General features: G+C 38.0%; 1 protein-coding gene across 1 annotated transcript in view; it reads left to right on the top strand.

Annotated features, from left to right (window-relative positions):
* Positions 1–7,272: 7,272 nt before the first annotated feature.
* Positions 7,273–12,403, top strand: part of sema3b (sema domain, immunoglobulin domain (Ig), short basic domain, secreted, (semaphorin) 3B) — a 78,728-nt gene continuing 73,597 nt past the window's right edge. Inside the window, exon 1 of the mRNA XM_006785402.3 lies at positions 7,273–7,796. The gene's annotated coding sequence lies outside the window, so the exon portion shown is untranslated. The remainder of the gene's footprint in view (positions 7,797–12,403) is intronic.

Below are 12,403 nucleotides of genomic sequence, written 5' to 3'. Positions count from 1 at the left end.
TTTTATTATATGCAACATTCTCTGACTGGAAGAAATTTGTTTAATATTTAAACCTATTTTCTGCACATTCCAGTACATAATTTTTTTTTTGTGTGTGTGTTAACACTCACTCTTTCAAATAGATGCAAGTAAAACACAGCAGAAAATAAATAAAGTCAAACACTAGCGGTCCTGTTGCTCTATTTTCACCTGTAAAGCAGGAGTAGAGTAGGCAGAGGTGTGCCCTGGTGCAGGTGTGTCACAGCAGTCAGTTGAAGAATCTGCGAGTTTCTCTGTGAGTTTCCCATTACATGGTAGCGCACTCGGTGCTTGCTCGGAAGTTTAGGGGGGTTTTTTTGCTGTAAAAAGAAGTTTTCTTCCCACGCACAACGGACGCTAATGTTTTTGTCACTTTTTATGGAATCAAACTTAAAGTAAGGTCAGTACTTCCACGCTTTAAACGCTGCACGCTCATACTCTCTCTGCACTCAATATATTATCCATTGTTGATCTGCATACAGCTGTTGTCACGCACTTGCTTACGTCACTGTCATGAGACATTCTCGCAAAAAAAATCACGGTTTTAGTAACGCAGTAACGCAGCGTTCTCACGGGAAAGTAACGGTAATCTAATTACCGTTTTTGCAATAGTAATCCCTTACTTTACTCGTTACTTGAAAAAAGTAATCAGATTACAGTAACATTACTTTTTCCAATTTTCCAATTTCCAATTTCACGAGGCAGTAACGCATTACTGCCCATCTCTGGTTACAATATTATAAAATCATGACTCTGGTTTTACGTGGCCTATCAACACAAGTTAAAAACTGGTATATATCACCTTGTTGCTTTGTCTTTAAGTGGTCATGTGACTGGCTTACCACGACTACTTTATTCTTCCTCAGTCAAACAGCAGCACTCATGCGATTGTTTTGCCCACTTAGCTCCAGGTGTTGTGCTAGAAAGTGATCGTGATTACTGTCTGCGGGAGCGCGCGCAGCTGCTTAAAACTGTAGCGTCCAGATTACTTACAGCTACTTCCGTGCAACTGATATAAGATGCGGTAAACTGAACACAGCTTCAACCGTCTGTTTGTTGAAAAATAGTAACGGACCGCATTTGCTTGTTAGTAACTGTAACGGCGTTGCAACGATAGGGACAGTAATTAGTTAGATTACTCGTTACTGAAAAAAGTAACGCCATTAGTAACGCCATTATTCCCATCACTGGTGCTAACATGCAAACTCAGATGGGGAACAGCAGTAACGTTATGGTATTGATTTTGCATTTTAAGCATGTTAGCGTGCTAATGTTATCATTTAGCTGTTGTTTGGTTCACATTAATAGCTAATTGTGTGTGTGTATATATATATATATATATATATATATATATATACTACACAACACCTCACCTCACCCTAAGAAAAGAATCACTGAAGTTATAAATATGGTCAATCTTAGTGTCTGCTGGTGTCAAGACGAGTTTTATATAAGTATACAGTGTAAAAAAGAAGTACATCCTGAACTTTTATAATATAACTTCTATTTTCGTCAGTCCTATTTTCGCCAGTTACTTTATTTTTCTTAATAATCTAACAAATCTATTTCCATTTACACATGTTGGCTCAACTACTGTAAAAGCTTTCTATGATTTATTTTTAAATTTGGTTAAAGAAATTAAAATTTTATGCCCCTCGCCTATCAAATGTAATCCAGCCATTAGACGTGATGGTTAATATTTTGATGATGCACGGTCTCATGTTAGATATACATAAATATATATATGAGACCCTCTGAGATATCTTTTGGCTAAGTATGGAGCTACAGGAGTGTTTTGGAGAGCAGAATCTATCAGCTCTTCTCATCCTCATGACATGAATCATTAATGGGGTGTGTGTATCTGCCTTCACCTCTGCCTGGTCAGTATTTAGTGTGTGTGTGTGTGTGTGTGTAGGAGGGATACATACATTGGGGTCTTTGAAGTGTAAAGTAACAGGCCTTTTTAACTTTTGGATGTGAAATATTTATTTGGGCAAGAGTGCTGCTTTGGGAGAACGGGGCAGAAAAAGAAGAGAAGGGAGAGAGAAACTTAAACAAATAAGCAAAGATCCATTAATGAATTGCATTAAATCAGTTTGTTCATGTTCTGTTACGTATGTGCTATATTCTTTCTCATTGCCAGAATTATTTTAAACATTGTGACAGGTTTTAAGAATTAAACATTTGTAATTTGTAATTTGGTATGATCTCCATTCAGATCTACACTGGAATTCACTTATTTGTTAGACCAGCTTTCTGTATTTCCTGTATTTCCCTAAGAATGAATTCTAATTATTCACATTGGAAGAATTTTTTCACTCTTCAGTAGTCTCTTCAGTAGTCTCAGACTTAAACCTTCAACTTGGTTTTAGGGTTAGAATCTATTTCCTTTTTTCAATCGTTGTCATGAAGTCACTGTATTTGTTTATTCCAGTTTGGTTCATTTGTTCTTTTGTCTTTCTTTTAATTTTAATTTGAAGAATTAAAAAGCACTTTTTTTTGGCTTTATATTCGTTATATGGGCTGGTTTTAATAACAATGAAGAGTATATATTCATATTGAATTGCAGTTAATCTTGAGATGCTTCTCTAAATTTACATTTCTTTGGTGAATTTCCATTGTCAATGCTGCTCCCCTCCCTCCAGTCTAATTGAAAGCGAGTATTAAAAACTAAACCCAGCGATTAGAGGACATGACAAAAGACACAGGAGGCTGAGACCTTTATAGAGAGCCATGTGTACTTTCCGGCGCATGTTTATAAATGCATGCGTCTGTGTGTTTGAGCACACATGAGTCTCAGTGTGCATGTTTGTCTCTGTTCTGCAGGCCAGACGTCAGTATTGACAAAGGGCTGACCTGGGAGGAGACTGACTTCGTTAAAACAGGCCTTGAACAGACAGAGAATAGAGACTGAGGGATAGAGGAAAGGAGGGAGGGAACGGTGCAAGGGCAACCTTTGGTGGGGGGTGAGAGAAAGGGAGGGTAGAAAAGGGAGGGAACGGTGCAAATGAGGGAAACGTGAATTTCCAGCATTTTGGAAAATTCTGTAAAGAGTAAATATTGGCTTGGAGGTGTGTAGCAGTGAAAAATAGGACTGAGGATAGATTGATTGAGGAGTAAATGAAACAAACAAGTGGAGGTAGTGGGAAGCAGTGGGAGAAGGGGAGCTAGAGAGGAGGCAGGTAAAGTCAAAATATGAACGTAAATGGTTAAATAAGGAGGAAGAAGGAGGGCAAAAAAAGGGTGGGGTGAATGAGAGCTAAAGGTGAGAAGATTGGGACGGAGAAAGCAATTTTAGATAAAGGCAGGAGAAACCTAAAGAAAAACCACAATCTTCTTTGAGTAAACGTTAGCTGTGACCAAGGAAAGGGTCAAGCACGAGTCTGTGTGTGAGTCTGAGAATGAAAGAGTAAGAGACAGAAACACAAAGACACAGGAGAATTCGCTTTACTTTGCACATCTGTTTCTGTATGAAAGAAAAGGCTTGGCGGGGGAGAAAGGGGCTGAAGCTGATATGTGCGCGAGAGTGGGCTGCTGTAGAAGGAATCAATAACTGATAAATAAATTATAAGCCACAAATTTCAAAAGGCACCGGCAAAAACTAATGATCCAAGCAAACAAATGATTTGAGCTAGAAGAGGGAAAAGAGGGCTGATCTTCAGTGTGTGTGTGTCTGTTTGTGTATCTTTTGTTGCAGTGGAAAAAAAATATGGGGGACTCTGTTGTGGTGGTGTTGATGATGTCTGACATCCTATATCAATTAATGTGGAACTCAAAAACATGCAGCTGCTGGTATGATCAAAAGAAAGGAAAGGAAGCAGGGAATTAAAGAAGTCCAAAAAGAGGTTAAAAATGCCAGTGAAGGAACATTTTAGCAGAGAAACCAGACAGCAAGAAAATGCTGCTAATTAATTGTTATTGAAAACAGTAAGTTGCTGTAAAAGCTCATGTCTTTGGTGCAATACTGTATCTTTTCTCTGGCAAATGTACATTTTTACGGGTATGTAAATATTAAACTGTTTGATGTGCTTAATCCTTGGTTGGTCTGTCAGTGTGATGTGATTTCCAGTCAGATCCCAAACAGTGCAAAGCTTTAGCTAGGAACAGTCCAACATGACTGAGACTCCTGTAGTGATTAGTTAAGTCTGGCTAGTGTTCATCTTCAGGGTCAGACACTGGATTCATGCTCCATAGGTGAGGAGACGCAGATTATTGTAGTAACAATCAAATAACAGCATGACTATTATCCCACTAAACAGCTGGCAGCATTATTTTGTACAGCTTTTATTCATAAACGGCACAACACTGTAGTACTGTGCTGTTTACACATGAAGATAATGCTACTGTAGTTTACAGTAGGCACACTGTAAAACGCTGAGAAGTGCAGCTACCAGATCTTTACTGTAACTTAGCAGGGAGAATTGTTACTGTGTATTTGCACTATATTTTCAGTCATCTATCTTATGGGTACATTTATTTGTTAAACACCATTAATTGTGAGATATTTTTTTATAGTTTTGATATAGAAAGGAACAATTACCAGGGCAGGTTTCATCCTTTGTTGACAGTACAGGCCATCTGCTGTCTTACTGAACGACACAAACAAGATTTTTTTATTGCAGAACCAAGTGGACTCAAACCTCTGGTGTGCATGAGGAGAAACAGTTACAGTTTTGTACATGCTATTAGTTCATTGCACAATAGCAAACCTGTTTTTAAATATCTACACAAAATTATAAATGGCACAGTTATAATTGTTCTTTAAATCAAAATTTCACTTGAGTTTTGTATGATCCGTTTTCAAGGGAAACTGCAAACTAACAAGGATGAAAAGACAAGAAACAAACAAACAAACAAAAACTTGAAATGAAACATGGTTAACAAAAATTCCTGCCCAAATCTTTACATCCATATCTTTCTGGCCTCATAAAGCATATGTTGTAAAGATTTTAAAGGAGTTTAATATTGTGTACTTTCAAAGAAAGTTTGCCCCACAGTGACACTGACCTTCAACCCTCATGAAACCCTTTTATTTATTTATTTTTTCACAAGATTTTGTCATTAGATTATGACTGATTGAATTATGAGGCAACAGTGACCTTTGACTTGCAGGTTTTAACCCTATAATGCCAAATGTATCATATTTGATACAGGAGTTTATGTGAGTTTTTGAGACTTCTGCATCATCACTGTGATTTGTTTTTCTCTGAAAACCTGAAATAAATTGTACAATTTATTTCTACGCAATAAACTAAAAAAAATAAATAAATACAGGATGTAGCAACGACAAAATTATATGAAACAAATTCAAAATCGTAAATGCAAATTATAAATATACAATGCTATAAACACCAAAAGAATTTCTATAAATTATTTAATGGGTCAGCCTTCACAGGGTTAATTAGTTCATCCTGTAGTCCAAGTAAATGTTTTTATTAAATGTGACGAACTGAATCTGTTAATGGTGTTCAAGCGATGTGCTTACCTGAAAACAAACAAGTCTTTGCTGCCAATTAATCCTATAAAGGTAATGATGAAATGCTGGCTGGTGTTTAAGATTTAATGTATAAAATGAACTGCTGTCCAGGCTGCTGGTTTCTGTCTAAAAAGTAGAAACACTTAGTTAAACTCAGCGCAGCTGCATTAAAACTGATTACAGTAGAAAGACAAAATCAGCATCAGTTAAACGGGGGGCACATCTGTTGATACCACATCATTATAATCTTTAGCATTTGTCAGCTTTCTGTGATTGCATCGCCTCATTATCACATCACACTCGGTTGTGTTTTGTTGTCTAATTTGTTTCGTTTTATTCGACAAACCGATTTGCAGATTTGCATTTGAGTACCCACAAAAACATGTGTATACACACTTGTTCCCCCAGTGTGGACTCTCTAAGGACCTGCCATGTGTGCATTACATGTGTGTGATAATGAAAGCTGCTGACTGGCAGTTGTGATTGGCTATGTAAGCAGCCTCTAGAGATGGCTGTCCGAATGGTGCCAGCTAGACGCCAGACAGACTGCACAGCGTGTTTGTGTGTGTGTTGTGTGAGGCTGTTTGCATGCAGTTGTGCGTAGATGAATGTACCATCAGCAGGTGTTTGTGTGTGTGTGTTAATGAGAGTATTTGTGTGCATACTTTATGTGTGGGCTTGTGTCTCCAGGTGTAAGTGGGAATGCCCATATTGCCAGTGTCTACATAACTAATACAGACGTAGACACACACACACACTGATACCATGCTGCATCCAACTGTCTGGAGCCTGATTATAAATACAGTGAATTAGTCCATGTTTTTTTGTCAGTATGTCCCCTGAGATGTAGGTTTCCACTCAGGATGTTTTCCCTTTCTCTTTCCTCTCTGGTTTTTACCTTGATATAAATATTAAAACAGGGCTTTGGTGAGGAGTGTGGTTGTTGTATAAGTAAATCATTAACTTTAAGTGTAGACTCAATGGTTAACAAAAAAAAGAGTATTATTTAGTTTCTCTTCCTCTTCTATATTTATCATTGTGCCCCTGAGATTCTTTCCACTAACAATTTAGCGATTAGACAACACCGACGTGTGCATCTTCCATAAGTGTTAGACAGCGAGGACTGGAGATAACGAAAAATTCCCAAGGGTTTAAGTGATGGCGGTGGCTGATTTGCACAATCGTGTTGAGATTTAAAATGAGCCTGGGCTCGTTATTACCAGAATTTCACCAAATATTTTTAAAAGCCTTCTGAGACAGCATATTTGGGTTTATTTTAACTTAATCGCATCATCTGAAATCATGACATGAGCCACAACATAACAAGGATTGAGGATTTGATTATTAAGGTGTCATTGGTGAATTGAAAAGCTTTGACCAGTTCTTAATTTAACAAAAGAGCAACAAATTCGCAAAAGAGCAGTGCACTCACGGGTGAGATGTTTAAGATTGTGTGACCCCCGCGAGGGAACTTCAAACCGAAATGAAATCCAAGTTTTAAGTGCACCCGTATCTCCTCTCGCCCTCATCCTTATCACTACTACATCAGGCAAAAACTTTGCAGGATCACTTAGACGCACAAACACAAAGATCCGGCTCAACCTTTGAGGATAAGGTGTGCAGGATAACAACGGTGAGAAAAAGACACTGTGGCTCGTTGACAGAGCAAGGGCGACTTTACCTCTGGACTGTGGCAGAGGGAGTGGCATTAAAAGAAAGAGGAGGGTGTGAGTGTGACAAGGAGAGCTTTGCTTTCACGCCTTGCTGAGCAACGAAAGAGTATCTGTCACAGAGAACACGCCAAAAGACAGAGTGCAAAAGTTAGGGAAAATAAAAGAGACACACAACAGAGGAAGGGAAAGCAAGGGATAGGGGAACAGACAGAGAAAGAGTTGGCTGAAAGCAGCTTCTGTCTTCTGTCCCACCCCCTGACTGTCTTCCCCTCCTCTCTGCCCGGACGGGGAAAAGGAAAAAAGAAAAAGAGTGCAGGGAGAGAAAGACGGAGAGGGAGCTCAGCCACGCTCGCTCTATAGCGCAGGACTCAGGAATTCCAGGACCTTTGGAGTTGTGAGCTCTCACACACACACACACTATCACACGCACGTGCTGCTTTTCTCGTGGTGATACAAATCGAAACAAGACTGAGAAAGGGAGGAAAAAAGGAAAGGCTGACAGCAACAAAAATTAAAAATTAGCTATTTCCTGTGGACTATCTGACCATGATGGCACCTGCCAAGGGGAACGTGGCTCGGAGGGACTGAGGACTGAAACGGGACACAGCCAGAGGAAGCTGCTGATGAAGGTGAGGTTTTCATGAAATGGCACAATCCCTGAAACTGAAGCATCTCCCTTTGTCCTTTAGACAGAGTCACTGTTTATATGACTACAAGTAAAGTATTTACTCTAGAGACTCTGATTTAATGATAATCTGATATAGGTGGGATTATTGTTTTTATTGTACTGCTATTTTTTAGTCATTTTTAAAAATGAATTAATAAGTAATAGCTAAAAGATACTTTAAACTACTGTTAAGTACTGAGGCTGGGGAATGCCCTGTGTAGGTGTTTGTACTGGAACAGATCTGAATGCGTGTCCACTCTGCTGTATTTGTGATTTCATATCTGTGTTAATCATTAGGGTGAGTTCCATGAGTAACGCAATAATGCTGCTTGATGGTGCGTGCGTGCGCGTGTGTGTTTGGACATATTGTTTTCAGAGGAAGTGAGAAGGTTTTTTTGGGCATGTCTTTAATTGGATTTGATCAGTGGGCGATTCATCTGAGCATGAATCAGGAGAGGAAAAGAGTTTTCACGCATGTGGGAGTGTCTGTTTGTTGTGGATGTTTTATTTCCTGACGGTCCATCAGTGGAAGTGGGGGATTTCGACTGAATTATTATTGCTTTTGCAGGAAATCTGGCAGCACTTATCAGTAACATTGAAGTTTCTGGTTCAAATTGAGAACATGATAAGGTCTGATAAGGCCTTTGTGCAAAGTTTAAAGCTTAGTGGTGAATTAATAGTGACTGGAAATCACTGCTGCCGTTGGTGCTTTTACACTTGCTGTCCCCTCTGACCTTCATCCCACCATACTCTTCTGCTTTTGTCCTCTAATCTCATTGACTTCTACCTTTTTTGGGTTTTTTGCAGTTTTCTACTTTCTTCCACCTCTCTGTTCTTTCTTTATCTTTGTCTTTTTAACTACACCGTGAAAAAAAAAATCCTAAAAAAACAGTGATATTCTGGCAGCTGGGGCGCCAAAATAATACCATAAAATACGAGAAAATAACTTTCCCATGAAAATACGGTTATTTTCAGTAATGACAATACAGTTTGTTGCCCTAATTTTACATGGGATTTTTCCTTTTTCAAGTGCTTTTAAACATTAAATTAGGAACAATTTAATGTGATTAAACAATGAAATTACCTATAAACAAGGTCAATGAATGCGGCAATATGAATAATAATACTTAAATGTACATAAATATACAGTTGACAGTTAAAATAATAATGGATTGCATTCATATAGCGCTTTATGAGACCCTCAAAGCGCTTTACAATTCCACTTTATAATTCCCCTCTGGCCATCACCAGTAGGTGGTAGGTGAAGTGTCTTGCCCAAGGATACAACGACTGAGAGTGTTCGAGCCGGGGCTCGAACCGGCAACCTTCTGATTACAAGGCCAACTCTTGAGCCACGATCGCCCTAAATAACAATAATAATAATAATTATTTGATGTACTGTATGTAATGTAAGTTTATAAGAATCATTTTATATATTTTTCCATAGCATTACATTTGAATTTAACAGTTTGATCTTTCAAATAATGGACATTTGTGAAATTATGATGCATTTGTGAATGTATATGTATATGTATCTAAATATGCATATGTACAGACAGATACAAAAAACAAGAAAATTATATTTTATTGCATTTACAGTGATTTTATGTTAATTTACATTTGAAATGTAAAATCAGAGCCTATTCATGTGAACTTTATGATATTCTAGAAGAACAGTACAAAACTGTAAAATACACAGTAAAATACTTTTATATTACATTTTTTTACAGTGTATTCATCTGCCTTCATAAAGCTTGTTTTATGTAACTGCAGAGGCCTACTTTTTAGTATTCTTTCTCACTCAGTATCCTTGGTATTTTGCGTGTGAGCGGGTGTATACGTGTTTTCAAGCTCACAGGTGTGCATTTTGTCTGTCATTTTACCTATTCAGTCCTATAATCCGTGGTGTTACAGGTCTTTATAAGCCCTCCACCCCTCATCTTTTACCTGCATACTAACCCTTCCATTACCATACCATTAAGCCTACACACAGTCTTCGTCCAACTAAGTGATAATTTTTGAACTTGTACACACATTGCTCTTGTGTTTTTGTGATGTCTAAGTCGATAAGCAGTAGTTTAGTTATAGCTTAGCCAACAAGTGCGTCTTGTTTAAACAGAGGCCTCGAGTTGACGCAGGTTGAGTTAAAAAGATGTTTTATGACAGAGAACCTGTTTAGCCGTCTTTGCTTCAATGAAGGAAAAGAGTATAAAGCCCTCTTTTCTCTCTTATGGGAAGTGGACATTGAACTCAAAGATCGCACCCACTCGCTTACGTAAAAGCACTTGCCTAATGCCTGAGCCAAAAAAAAAGTTTTATCACTTCCATGTTTGCTTCCATGTGTGCATTATGCAGTTTGGTGCGCGTTAATGTTGGTGTGCTGAGCCGCCAATGTTGTTCACATGATCGACTCTGGGAAGGTGTGAAAATATGAAACCTCTATGGATTTAAATAAATTATGTTGTTTGCAGCTAAGGGTAAAGTTTTGCATATGTCTTCTGCATACTGGTAGTCTAAAGGGAAAATGCTTTACAGAAACTTTCTGTCGCAATACCACAAATGCCCACTGTGGACTGCAAATCGCAGTCACAACTAAGTGTTCATTGTGGTTGATACAACAGTGAATTGTTTCGGGATGTGTTGTGTGAGGGAAGCGAGGGTGCCAGACATTTCAGGCCTCCTTCTCGTCTCTGCCTGAGGTTAGCTATCCCTTTCTTAATATACTAAACTCTCTAAATAAACTGATCAGGTTGCATTGTTGGTAATTCAGGCATGGGAGAAGAATTTGCCGAAGTACTGAAATATTTATGTTTATGATGGACAAAAACTGTCCATTTGGGCAGTAGTTGAAAACCAGTCACTCAATGCATTAGTCAGAAATCTCTGATTTGCACTCAGTTATTTGTTTATCAGTGTGATAACATATACCATGGTGAAAGCAGATATGGAGTGATACTTTTGTGACTAGGCCTTTCACTTTAAGGAACATACAGCAGTCTAGTGTTTGTGCTTTACTAGTGTGTAATATAGGTCCAGTGTTGTGGTGAATTAAGTAAGTAAGTACACTGTGCATGCCTACAGAGGTGTTTAAGTGATCATCCAGTGTCAGACATGCTTAAATATTGTGTGTTCCCCTGTTAGAAAAGAAATGTTTTAAACAGTAAAGATCCAACCAGACTGAATACAAAAGCTTGAAAAGCTAAGTACATGCATGCTGCCTGTCTTCTTATTCAAACATCATGTCAACCAAAAGAAAAAAAGAAGAAAAGGAGTGTTTGAGTCATCACAATGAACGGCCAAGTCCAATTCAGCTTAGAAAATTATGGATCTGCTTCCATAGTATCCATTGTGTGTTCAAAGACATTATTGGAGTGCAAAAATAGCTTGTTGAAGTCCAAAGGCAGTTACGCTTTGCTTTGGTGGCTTGTCTTGATATTGAGCAGAAACATTTCCATAGTTGACAAAATCTTAATAAAGTGTTGGACAAAAGAGCTTTCCATTCAAAACAAAGGAAATTGGTTCTGTATTGAATTTGTTAAAGACTGTGATTGGTTATTAAGCTGTTAGCTGAATCTGATGAAACATTTGTCTGACTAAGACAGACAGAGGCAGACTCAGTGAAGAACCGTCTCTGAAATGCCGTCTCTGCTCACAAACTAAATGTCCTGCTGGAAAATGTAGTTCTCAAACGTCCTCTCTGTTTTCACAGAGTAGATTTAAATCTGTGCAATTTAGACTCCTTCACTTAGACTGACTGTAAACTGTATACAGAAAACTTACAGACTAAAAACAGATATACTAATAGAGATAAAAGCTTGGAAAATCTTATGGAAAAAAACTTAATAATAATAATCATAATAATAAACTAATAATGATTTAACATCAGAGTGCACAAAATGTATTTAACCTAGAGTTCAAGGTGGGTTTGCTGATTGTCTGCTGATGAATCGACCACCAAGGTAACTGATGGTTAAGGTGGTTATACACTGATCAATTGCCACACCTTAAAACCCATTAACCCCTATCTCAACCCTTGCTGAACAGAAAAACACATTAACCTTGCTCTTAACCTTGTGCTAAGCTGGAAATATCTACCAGGTCAGCGGAAAGTAGGTAATAAATGTATAAAGCAAAAATATAAGGATTAAGATAAGTTACAATACCTATAGGATATGTCTGTGTAGGCCATTGCTTTCATAGATCCTGTTATTCTGGCCTGTTATTCTATCACATGTTCTCTTAATGTGTATGAAGTAAGAAGAAAACTGGACCTGATGAGTCTAGGTGTGTGAGAAAGACAGAGAGGCCAGGCAGCGATGTCTTTGTTTGAAATATTCAATGAGTGCCTCTGCTCTCTTGAAATATTGACTTTTTTCCCATATAGCCAGAGGGGACAGGCAGGAGAGGAGGTTGTTGTCCCATTCAAATAAAAAGCAAAAGGCTGTTAGCATCAAACTTTTATCAGCTTTTCCTTTTATTATTTATTTTATATTTTCCTTTTCAAACCTTCTAATTAAACATGATACCAGCCCTTAATCTGAATGCAGCAGCTAATGAAGGGTGTAATCT

The sequence above is a fragment of the Neolamprologus brichardi genome, chromosome 20 (genome assembly GCF_056152115.1).
Source record: "Neolamprologus brichardi isolate AB-2024 chromosome 20, ASM5615211v1, whole genome shotgun sequence".
NCBI classification, from domain to species: Eukaryota; Metazoa; Chordata; class Actinopteri; order Cichliformes; family Cichlidae; genus Neolamprologus; species Neolamprologus brichardi.
This window is presented reverse-complemented; position numbering and strand designations above follow the sequence as displayed.